Raw genomic sequence first — 12,431 nt, forward strand, 5'->3', positions numbered from 1 at the left:
CCCTCTGGTCATCGGTAGTAGGGTGTCTCCTCCAGCTCTGCCTGCCCTAGGGAAGTGGGGTCACAGAACACAAGAACTACCTATAGTAGTTTCGTGGGAACACTGCCATTGCTTTATTGCCACCAGTGGACAGGTTGGTGCTTGGAATGGTTTCCATAGGTGAGGTGGTTGGGCATACAAAAAATGCCTTTTCAAGGGTCCCAGGGCCAGAGTAGCAAATGGGTGGAGCAGAAGATATTTGCAGTGGTCCACACCGAGACTGCACAAGGAACTCCTGCAAATCAGAAAGAGCCCACAGCAACTGGGGTGAAAGAATACAGGACAGGGTATGTATGGTGGACAAGCAGGTGGGAAGAGTAGCTAGAATCCCAGGGACAAAGGGTCAAACATGTTAAACCAGAGAAATCACATACCTGCTCCTGGCTCTGCACTGCTGCTGAGTTCTGCAGCACAGCTGCCAGATGTCAGCTGATTTAGGGTTTAATGACCCTGGACCCAGGGGACCTACTCCCTGAAGTTCCAATCGTAGCCCTCTCTAGGCCCACTGGGAATGCACATGTGGGTGTACCTGTACACAGTTTTAGAGAAAGCGAACGGAGACGCAGATGTTCCTCACTGGTGAAAGTGGGAGATCAAATGGGGAATGGAGGCCACTGAGGAGGCCTAACCCCGGGGACACAGGTGCTGGACTCTGGAGCTGATGGCACCATGCTGAGACGAAAGTGAAACAACAGCACTATTTATGTAAATTTAAAATGCTTGCACACACCACAATTCACAGTTGCAAGAACACAATATTGACAAATGGAACCCATTAGGATAGTTACCCATGGGGTGGGGGAGGAGGTTGAATTGAGGGTGAACTTTTTCTGCGCTACTTTGAGACTCCTCAAGAGGCTGAGTCAGCCCCCACCCCACCACAATGTCCTTTCCTTCTCTGGCCATGTGGGAGCCCCAGCAACAGCATCCTAAAAGGCCCTTGGCTGGGTTGGTCCCCTTGCCAGCTCAGCTATTTTCACTGGTGGTCCACCATCATTTCTTGGGAGGGTTGGGCCTGGGAAGGGGTCCGGGGCCTCAGACAAACTAGGTAACTGAGCACATGACTAGGACGGGGAAGTTCCTGCAGGTTAACCTGGGGTGGGGGGGAGTAGTTTCCCGGCCTGGAGCCCCATCTGCCCCAAGTCAGGTGGCTCAAGGCTGAGGAGCCTCCTTTCCTAGAGGGAATCTCAGTTTAGAGATGATTTAAATGATACACAGATCCCATATTCCTTTTTCTTTATAAGATAACATTTTGGGCCCAGAGGTTTATTAGACTTCCATTCCTGAAGAGGGATGTGGTAGTGAGCCACTTCTACTTCACAAGCCTTGCAAGTATTTATAAAACCACTTAGGAATGAAGACATCTACGTTCAAACACTGTCATCAATCAGATGTCAGCTGATTTAGGGTTTAATGACCCTGGACCCAGGGGACCTACAACACATCAAGTAACAAGAAGAATTAAACTTTAACAGGACACAGTAGCAACCTCTAGTTTTGTTTTTTTACAAGGCAGTTTTGCACAAATAAGAGTGGGCAGATTTAAATAAAACAGAAAATGGAACATGTTGGTCACATATATAAAGACTCCTTGTGTCTTCTGTTGGTCAAACAAGACTGTCCTCTTGTGAAAGTTTTCTCTCCCACACCTTGGGTCAGCCACCGAATTCGTTCTGTGACCAAAAAATGGTGTCTCTCCTGACCAGCACCTTTGCTGGTTGGCTTTGTGGGGGGATTCCTTTCTTTAAAGACTTTAATGATGGCTGAGCTCGGGAACACCATTCCTTTGTCTACCGAGACCCAGCGGGCCTGCAGGGAACTGGAGACAGAGCCGGGTAAGCGCCGCTATAAATAGTAAGGTAACAGTCGTGGGCTAGGCCAGCCCGCCTTGGGCTCCTTGTTGAAGCCCTTTCCCAGCCCCACGGGGGCACCACGTGCACTACTTGCACACTCTGGGCCACCAGCATCGAAGGAAACCAAGGCGTGAGTGGGGGGACGTGAGGAATGTCTGGAACAGAAAGGCACCCGGCCCTCGTACACGTCATCTCTAAGGACCGCAAGAGCCCAGCTCGTGGAGAGCGCTGCGCTTTGTGTTCTGCTGCCCGGGCCCTGTACAGAAGTCCAAGTCTTGTCTGATTGGAGAAGCCGCAGCCAATGGGGCTCATATGCTGCAAGGCTCCTCCATCCCATTGGTGGGTGCAACACGCAGCGGCGCGCTCCGCCACTATAAAGGTTGGCTTTCCCAGCCGTGGTCCACAACGCTGCAAGCAGGCCGCCGGGGACGTCTGCAATTCGATGAGCTCAGCAAGCTCTGGGCCGTGTGACCATTGCGCAGATCCGCGTCCTGCGTGACATCCAGGCTGTGCCATGACACCAAAGACTTCAGAGTCATCCACACAGCCAGGAGCGACCTGCTGATGTGTCTCCTCTTTCCTTCTCTCCTCAGTTCACTGTCGTTCCTTATCTCGTTCAGCTGAGGTCAGTAGTGAGACAAGGTTGGCACACGAGCTGGCAATGGACCTGGCTTTTAAGAACAGTGTACACATAACCGTTGGCACCTGGGCCAGGGCAGCCAGTTGTGTGCCTCAACCCTCTGCAATAATTCTGTGGGGTAGGGGACATGGGTGGGCATGTCGCAGCAGAGGTATGGAATGGGTTCCCTAGGATGTTTACTTCCCACGGAAGGGGTGCTCTCTGGGTCCCTCTAGGAACGAACTGCAGACAGAAGTCATTCCTGGACAAAAGCGTGGCTCAATGATGGATTCTGCTGGGCTCTACCTTCCTATTGGTTCACATAGGGCTTTCCCACCAATGCTTCTTTCACTGCCCCCCATCTAGAATATAAAACTCTCAGCTCCTGATGGGATTTAGGACATGCTGCCCCAAATCCAGCAGCTGGGCATATTGAATACATTGAGCCGAAGTTGAGGAACACCAGACACAGGAAGGTCACTGACCTTGCCTTTCACCCCTGAAACAGGCCCTAAACCCTCAAATGAGAGGTGCCCTCCCTATACCTGGTAGAAAGGAGTACCCTTATCTGTGAACACAAAAAGGTCACCAAGAAGAATCCTAACAGGCCATGCTAAAATTTTCCCCGTTCACTATACCTCACACTCTTTGACCTGTCACAGTCCCTCACGACTGACCACTATTCAAACACTCAGGCCTAACTCTCTGGGCCTGCATCTCCTTATGAAGGCCCCAGGTCCAGTTAAATAACTTTGTAGGCTTTTGTCCTGTTAATCTATCAGTTTAACTTTCAGACCCTGCCAAGGACCCTAGGAGGGTCAAGGAAAATCTCTCTTGCCCTACCCTCAGGCTCCTTCTTTTCCAAGGAGGTAGACCTGGCTCTGGCCTGAAGGAAGTCTGGCACTAGTGACTCCAGAGGTCAGTCCCCTGTGCAGTCAGTGGGCCTCATTGGGGTGAGGGAGGCAAAATGAGGGTAGGGAAAGTTTAGGCTGGAAAATGTGTGAGCTTCCAGGATGGTCTTTTGTGCAGAAGGGGCACAACTGTTTTTAGAAGGATGCAGAAACCATTGTCCAGGTCGCCTTCTTCTGTACTGCTGACCTCCAGTCCCTGGTCACCCAAGGTGTGAACCCTTCTGTAATCTTTCCCTCACTTGTGACCCGTGTTGGGAGGTCCTGAACTTGGACAGAGGCTAAGAGTCTGTAGGCACCTGTTAGCCAATGCTAGGAGTTAGCTAAAAAACCTAGAAACATGAGACAGCTCACCAGCCTGTGAAAAAGTGGACTTAAAAAAAAAAGAGTAGTTCCGGGGCCTTGCTCCTCCTGCCTCCTGGTTTCCTGGGCCCCTAATGCTTCACCTGTTCTTTCTCCCAGCCAGATACCCCTTCTGCACCCTGCAGTTTAGCAAGTTTCAGGTCCAGGTACCCAAAACTTTAGGTACCTGGACCTGAAACTTACTAAAAGTTTTGTGCTGACCTGTGTGTGTCTCAATAGTGGACTGCTAGACTGCCCTACGCAGGTAGGTTTTGGCCTTTCTTTCCTCTCTCTCTGTCTCTCTTTCTTTCTTCTTCCTTTCTTTTTCTTTCTTTCAACAGTTGCTTAATTTTTTCCTGCATGACTATTTTACCCAGTTGCCACTGGTCCTGGTTTTGCATTCTGCACTTGTCCCTCATCCTAGTGTAACAACACTGCCTTCCACATGCTTTTTAGGTCTCTGCCTCTACAATGCTCTTGCAAATATTTATGCCTTCCAAGGGCACTGTGAAGTGACGCTTCCACACATAGTAGAAGCTCAGAGATGTCATGTGACTCATCAAAGTGGCAGAGCCTGGGCTGATTAGGGATATCAAAGGCCTCTGCTACACATGTGCACAGAATCCCAGAGGACCACTGCTTCTATGTGCTCGAGCCATATATGTGCTTTGGAGACCAGCTGAGGCAATTGGACCAAGTGGGGCATCTTAAGTCCTTACTGTGAGCTCAGTTTAAGAGCCAGTATTCTGAAAAAACATCTGCCAGCCTGAGCGATTCCACTGACACTCGAGGGTGGGGAGAAAGTGGAGAAAGCAAAGATGTTGAGAATGCCCCAAAATAAAAAATACCCACCAGAGTCCAGCTGTAGGCTTCCCAGTGAAATTCTGGTGGCATTGAGGGAGTCAACTTTCTCGGCAAGTTTCAGGTGAAGTAAAAAGCAAGTGAACTGTCTACAGGTGATGATATGTGAAGGGAGCCTAGAAACGCAATGTAAACAGCTGGGTTCCCCAATTACTGTGAAACCCTCTTACTACTTTTTTTTTTCTCTCTCAAAAATAAGCAACTGTGCCTTTTTGGCAGTTGCAAGAGGAAAAAAAAGAGGGTTTCCTAAGGGGTGTGATCAACAGAACTGAGCACATTGAGGAGCATGACCCTGGTAGCACAAGATAAGGGGAGAGATGGAGCCCGAGTGAGGTAGCCCATGGAAGGATGACTGCTAGGGATGGTGCCAGGAGCCCCAAGGAGGAGACGTGGACCACAAGAACCAGGATCCAGGCCAAGAGCACAAGCTGGGGGCTCAGATAAAGTTTCAACTGGCTCCCCTGGGATCTAACTTAAAACTTTGCCTCTGTTCATAGATTTCACTTCACTTGCTGAAGTCTCTAGATGGGTTTATAAATGCCTGGCAAACAATTTTATTTATTTATTTTACCCCTCCCCCCATTTCAATTCGCCTAAATGAATTATAAACTTGGGATAATTAAGCAAGGGTTTAAGGAGAAAGTGGATAGCTTATATGCTAAAATTAATCAGGGAAGCAGGTTTTGCATATCATTAGCCATAACTGTCTTAATTGCTTTCAACACGGCTTCCACGGAAGTGAGGAGCACATTGCCCAGAAAAGACAGTTTCTGAGTAGAATTAAATATAATGAGTTCTAATGGTGACAAGTGGCTACGATGCTCATACTGTCTGTCTCCGTTACAGGTGGAGATTTGATAGTTTGACTCCTTTCAGGAAAATTCATTTACCAGCTGCCAGTTACAGAGGAGGCTGTGGAGGTTTCCTAACATCAGAGGGGAAGGGTTTCCTGGCAAGTATGTCAGTTGTTCTTCCTCTAAGCTCCCTCCCTTTCCCAGGCACGGGGTTGAGGTTCTGTCTCCGGACTCTGTCTCGATCTCTGACTGCGGCACTTCATTCCCTTTCTGTCTCTCTCTCTCTGTTTCTCTTTATTCCTTTCTCTGTCTCTGTCTCTGTCTCTCTGCCCTTCTTTCTCTTTCTCCCTCTTTGTCTCTCTTCCCTCTCCACTTTGCACCTTGTGGCTCTTTGAGTCCTGCAATCTGGTCACCTAGTGATTTAGGCTGTGCCAACAGCAAAGAAAGCTGAATAAATAGTTGGAGCAGGATCTAATAAAATGTTTTACAGAAAAACCAGCAAAAAACTAACAAAAAGGGGGGAGGATTTTAAGGCAAGACAAAAAAGAAGCACTCGAAGTATGAGTTAGTGGATAAAGGAGAGGTGTGAGTGTATAGGGAGTTAATTGAATCCATGCAAATTTTTATGCTTCTTTATGTATAGATATTCTCATAGGCTCTTCGTTGCGATTTTCTTTAATTAGTGTTGTGTTGCTTTGTTAATAGCAGCTGGTGTTTGTGTGATATGCAATGTAATACACCCATTATATAGCCAGCCTATGTCTTCCATTTCAGCTCAGGCTTGTCAATTTTATTTGAAGAGTTTGAAAAAGAACAGAAGTGTATCACTCCAGATATATGTCCACGAGTGAGAGGTAAACCCATGAGACAATTTTACATCGCCCTTAAAATGATTTAAAGGCTTTGCTTTGAAATAAGTGAATTATTTTTTCTAACATCATTATTAAGATTGGCGATTCAGTTGTTTAGAGGATTAATTATATTATTATTGCTAATGATAAAGTAGTGGAAAGTGTCAAAATAATTAAATTTTGTGTATTATTGTGTTTTTATGATGTGGTAATTTATGTCCCTTAGACACCAGCAATGAATAGAAACAGCAGCCCATTGTCCGGCTCAGTGTAAACTGTATAACATGATTTCTGATCTTTATTGTAATAGGATGAGAGTGGTACTGTTTTCAACAATCATATTTTCTGCTTGTGATGTTGGGAAAGTCACTTGATTTTGTGGAACCTCTAGCAACTTTTTAGAAAATGGATAGTAACATTTGACTAGGCAAATGCAGAGGCTTGGCGCTGGCTGGTGCGGCTCAGCTGGCTGGAGCGTCATCTCGTAAACCAAAAGCTGGCGGGTTCAGATTCCCAATCAGGGCACATACTAAGGTTTCGGGTTCCAATTGGGAACCCGAATCGGGGCTCCTGCAGGAGGCAGCTGATGGATGTTTCTCCCTCCCTCCCTCTCTCCCTCCCTCTCCCTCTCTCTCTTTCCCTCTCAAAAATGTAGAGGTGTTTTGTGCTGTGCATGTGATACAAGGAGTAGAGGCAGGTGGAATTTTCATTATGAAATCAAAGACCCTTACGTTTATTGAAAATGGGTAATTGCAGGAGGTATAGCATGATTTGGAGATGTTCTTATTCATTTGAATCGAATATTTGTCCAATGAAATTTCACAAATAATTACTATGTCAACTTAGACACATTTATTTTCAGTATTGTAATTGATGTTGAAAGGAAATTAATTTATTTCATAATTTTCAAAGAAGATTTTTTTTGTTTTCTTTTTTCTGCCAACTTAACAGGCAAATTTCTTTTTATTTTAAATTTTATTTTTGTTTAAAATATTACAGATGTCCCTTTTGCTCCCCAATGACCTGTTCCACCCCTTCCCTTCCCCCTCCCCAGTCCCTCTCCCCACCATTGTCCATGTCCTTGGGTTGTGCATATATGCATATAAATTCTTTAGTTACTCTCTCCCCCTCCACCCACCTGCCCTCCTCCATCCCTCTGACATTCGTCAGTCTGATCCATGCTTCCATGTCATTGAATCTATTCTGTTCATCAGTTTATTAAGTTCTTTAGATTCCACGTATAAGCGAGATCATGTGATGTTCGTCTTTCGCTGAACAGGCAAAATTCAATGGTGCAGATGGGCCCTGGGAATTTCAGTGCCATGGCCGACCTGGTTCTGGCAGGATTCTCCCATCACCCCCAAACCGAGACCCATCCTTCTTCCTCTTCTCTCCAGTTTACTTAAGCAAACTGTTCGGGAAACAGCCCTCATCACCTTAGTTGCTGCCATGGATTTCTCGCTGGACATCAATGTATTTCTTCCTCTGTCATGTGCCTTTTCTCATCATACTTTTAGTGTGCTTGTGGTCCTCAGGGTGCTCTAAACTTTCTTTCATATCTTACAACTTCTGTCTGCCCAGACCTACATCGTTTTATTCCTGGAGGCCACTGAGAGCTTTCTTCATGCAGTTGTGGCTCTGGATCGCTATGTGGCCATCTGTGAACTAATGAGATACCTGCTCACCATGAACTGCCTGTGTGTGTAGCACTGGCTCAGAGGGCCTGGACTGCTGGCTTTTTCCCCACTCAGTGGTGCCTCTACTTTGTAGTCCTCCCCCTCTGTGGTTCATATGTGGTTGTCTGTGTCTTCTGTGAATTGCACATTCCCTTTTATATGTTCTGTGTTGAACTGTCCTTTCAGGAGACTCTGATGGTCATAGGAGGGTCTTAGGGAGTGTTGTTCCTCTTTCTCCTCATGATTCTCTCTTGCATCCTGGTGGCTATGATGAAAATAGACTCAGCTGAGTGCAGGAAAAAAGCCTTCTCTATGTGTGCTTCCCACCTGTGGTGACACATGTTATGGAACAGGGTTGAGCAGATCCATGAGGCCCAGCTGACTCTACTCAGCAGAGGGGAACCAACATCTTGTTCTGTGCAGTCATCACCCTATCTGTGTCCCTTCATTTAAAGCCTGAGGTACAAAAAAGGGAAGGGGGCCATGAGAAGAGTCATGAGGAGATACAAAAAAGTCAACAAATTACAGACGAGGCTCTTTAGGAGTTAGAAACAATGTTTGATTTTACTTCTGTTCACATCCAGATACTGTGAGATGAGGCTCCACCCCAAGAAATTTGGATTTAATAGACTTGCAGGTGAATATAGTCATCACATTAAAAAATATATTCTCAAGTGTTTTCAGTTAAGGTTTCTTCTTCTCTATAAATGAACATTCACGGATGGTTGTTTATTAAATGTTAGAGAGTTGTCACATCAGTGCAATAAAATATTTTGTTAACTCAGCCATGAACTTCCAGGTCAACAACATTCTCCTGCCTCCCTAATCTATCACCAGTGGATTTCATGTAACCCACTTACATCCCTCCTTTGATTGTAATCCATAAAGCAAGGTGCAAAGCTGCCATTCGCAGGAGCATTATCTCAACCCGTTGAGATTCTGCTTCCCGGCATATGTCTACAGTTTGGCTCAAATAAACTCACAAAAATTTTTCACAGGTTTGAATGTTTCTTAAGATAACAAGCATGTATTTAGTTGAACTCAGTGCTTTGTGTTTTGTATTACTTTAGCTCACCTTCTTAATAGCTCTACATTAATCTACAAATATGTAAACCGAAGCCTAGAAAGTAAGTGATTTGTTCAAGGTCACCCAGCTCAAGGTCACTATGACACCATGACTTCTACCCAGAAAATCTGGATGTGGAAGCCATATTTGTATACGCAATTCTTTCCTGATTCTCTAGGCACAGAGAGTGGGAGAGCCCTGCCACTTATTTACAAAATAATGAAGGAGAAGGGAGTATATTTAAGGTGACAGAGTCTCATACAGTAAGCAGAAGGACAGACTGCTTTATCTGCAGCTACCCTGGAGCACACTGCTTTCACTTTTTAGAGCTGTGCTTTAGAAACTCCTAGATAATGTGGCATGTGCTCATGGGAGAATGTCATGAGCTTTTAGAATTATACCAAAAGTAAGTGAATTTTAAAACGTGGAGGTATTTCATCTGCATTGGAGAAGATAGGCATGGATGAATTTCAGGAGGAATTAAATAGTTTTACAAGAGGAATTAAAATTGTTTTATGTCACCATAAACCCATCCATATATTAGACATGAGGAATTTGGGGTGTGAGCAAATTTAGGGATGTCTTAACTCTAGTTCTAAGTTTGTGTTTAATGATGCTTCTGGTGTGCAGGCATGGGATTCCTCCTTCAATAGATGGTTTTAGGAGCCAAGCGGCAGGTATTGGCCTCAAATGCCAAGCTATTGAAACCTTATATCACTGATATAAATATTTACTCATTTCCTTTGGTGACCCTTAGAGCTTGATTCCACTGATCTAGCACCTGCAATTCCGAGGATCACCCTGGAAACAGTGCACTCTGGTGAAGGGCGTGGATTTGAAGCTCTCACAGACCTGCATTCACTGGTGCCTTGATATACCCTGTGGGACCCTGGGGGGTGAAATGGACCTTTTATAAAAATTATACAGGGTGCTATGCATGGAGGGGCTGGCATCTAATATGTATTCAACAAATTCTTGCCCAAACCCCCTACCCTCCAATCACACAATGCACCTGAGAGAAAGAAAGTGAGAACCTTTGGGGACGTGTTCTGCTCCATCGTGTGCAGGGCTAATCATCCTGAAGTCTCCATGCCTCCACTGTGTGTTCCATGGATTTCTTCCTAATTATGCGCCAGGAGGTTTATGAAGATAATAACAAATTATCTGCTAATTTCAAGATGCAGCTGTCTTGAAAAGAGCAATTGTTGATTTCTCAATTGGTGATTTTTCACCTGGGGCCAGTAGCTTTATTCAGTTACTTGACTGTAGAGAGTGGTTTTAAATCATAAAAAACCATCTTGCCCAAGTGTGCCCTTGGACATAAAGGAATTCTAAAAAAATGCAATGTTATCCATCACAAGGGACATTGCACTTGTTAATTTATTCTGGAACCTATACTGGCCGCAGGCCCAGAGTGGAGCAAGTTTGGAATAAAAGTATGAACAGAATATATTGTTGGCTTTGAATTCATTAAATTACTTAGAAGAAATGTTTAATGTAAAGCACTCTTTACCTATAGCATTACTACATAAATCTAGCTTTGTTAACACGCTCCTGTGCTGATTAAAGCCCCTGTGCGTGAGAAACAGCCTGGGGCTAGCATTTCTCCCACTGCACCCATTGGTGTCTCAGAGACCCCGGGTTCTCCCTCGGTCAGGAGGAGGCTTCTCTGCTTCATGTGTCCTCTACAAGTTCCTCCCATGGAAGCCCAGAGGTGCCTGCATGCAGGTGCCCCTCACCCAGCCAGGGGAAGCTGCAGCTGTGTGAACAGACAATGTTAGATAACCTTAGCTCAATGAATCATCAACATAGTCTCGGGGAAAAAGAAACAGTAAAAATACAGGGTGCAAACTGCTGTAATGAAAAGCATCACAGATCCATTTAAAACACCACAAGCAGGAAGGAAAGCTTGCATCATTGGCTGTTGCTTTTGAGGATTTTCGGAGGTTTGTGCTGGCTGTTTGGTTTTTGCTTCCCCCCCCCCATTGTGGAGTGGGCTGAGCTTGGGCCAGAAGAGTGTGAATCCCTAAAACTGAGGCCATGGTGAAAAGGGCTCAAGCTAGGGAAGAAGGCATGGATGCCCTGGGGAAATGATGTTAGCAGCCCAAAGTCACGGTGACAAAGAGAGATCAAGGGAGAGCAGGAAGTCAGGTCAGAGGATGGAGGACCCCATATTGTCACAGAAGGCAAAACACCAATGGAGAAGGGGATGACATGGCAGAGGTGGGAGTAGCGAAAAGGTTTGCAACTATGCAAGCTGCGAGTGAGTCAGAGGATGGAGTCAGGCTGAGGACCAGAGAGGGGGTGCACCAAATGTGGTTGTGTCAGCACAAATGCAGAGATGTTTCATTCACCCCAGAAGAATTATCATAAGAAAACAGAAGTTTAAATTAGACCAACTCTACAAAACAAGAGACTTCCCCAGTGGCCCTTTACATGTCGTTTGTAAATGAATGACATCGAATCCGCAGTTTGCCTGCAGAGATGGGCTGCAAGGGAAATTTGTTACCTAAGAGCAATGACTCAGACCTCTGTCCTTATCGATCAATGCTGGAGACAGAACAGAGCCTAGTGATCCTAGAACCAACCAGGGAAGACATGCCACCTGGTGTCAGCTCACCCCCTCCACTGTACCCTCCTGAAAACCATGTGACCCCTCAGCAGAAGCCAGTTACCTCCTCTTACTTCCTAGACACTAGGCAATCTGCATTCACGTGATCTGTGCTATCAAATCACCCATACATTTGAGCAATTAAGTTGCTTTGTTATGTCTCCAAATAAAATAGAAACAGGTTCTAATATCTCCCAGAGTAATAAAAAGCATGACAATATATGTAAAATGCAGAAAAATGTGGATCTCACATTTGATATCATATGGTCACCTTTGAAATTCTTTCATTAGCTTCTAGGATAAACTGTACTGATTCTGTTCATTCGTTTATTTACTTATTGATCTACTATTTAGTGGGTGTCCATATGTGCCAGTCACTCTTCAAGGTACTGGGGATACAGTATTGAACCAAATTGAAAAAAATCCCCTGTCCTCATATAGCTTACATTCTCTTCATTCTTTCACTCATTTTGCTATGTCTTCTCTCTCTCTCTTTCTCTCACTCTTTTTTTAGTTAAATATACTTATTACATGCCAGGATTTGTGTCAAATTTGTGATATCTATTAGGTCATTTGATCCTTAGTGGCACTAGCACTGTCCTCACATGTTAGAGGAAGTGGGGCATAGAAAGTTGACACAGCTCTTCTAAAGCCCCTCAGCTAGCAAGCCTTCAGCCCAGGGTCAGGGTACACTCTTCTGTCTTGGGGCCCTCTGTGCTTTTGCTTTTTTTCTAACCTCAGGTTTGGCCTATGTCTGTTGTTAAAGAATCTATCCATTGTCATCATGCACCTAATCTTTCACAGATGGTCT

Source organism: Miniopterus schreibersii, assembly GCF_964146895.1.
Source record: "Miniopterus schreibersii genome assembly, chromosome: 4".
Taxonomy (NCBI): domain Eukaryota; kingdom Metazoa; phylum Chordata; class Mammalia; order Chiroptera; family Miniopteridae; genus Miniopterus; species Miniopterus schreibersii.